Source organism: Lupinus angustifolius, chromosome LG06, assembly GCF_001865875.1.
Source record: "Lupinus angustifolius cultivar Tanjil chromosome LG06, LupAngTanjil_v1.0, whole genome shotgun sequence".
NCBI lineage: Eukaryota > Viridiplantae > Streptophyta > Magnoliopsida > Fabales > Fabaceae > Lupinus > Lupinus angustifolius.
The window spans coordinates 31,643,961-31,644,402 of record NC_032014.1 but is presented as its reverse complement, the minus strand read 5'-3'; positions in this window follow the sequence as shown (position 1 = coordinate 31,644,402).

Genomic DNA, 442 nt, shown 5'->3' with positions numbered 1-442 from the left:
ACCAGGATGAGGATAGGATTAGGATGATAATGAGGATGAGGATAGGATGTGGATTAGGACGAGGATGAGGATAGGATGAGGACGAGAATGAGGATGAGGATGAGGATGAGGATAGGATGAAGATGAGGAAGAGGATGTGGATAAGGAAAGGATGAGGAAGAGGATGAGGCTGAGGACGAGAATGAGGATGAGGATGAGGATAGGATGAGGACGAGAATGAGGATGAGGATGAGGATGAGGATAGGATGAAGATGAGGAAGAGGATGTGGATAAGGAAAGGATGAGGAAGAGGATGAGGCTGAGGACGAGAATGAGGATGAGGATGAGGATAGGATGAGGACGAGAATGAGGATGAGGATGAGGATGAGGATAGGATGAAGATGAGGAAGAGGATGTGGATAAGGAAAGGATGAGGAAGAGGATGAGGCTGAGGACGAGAATG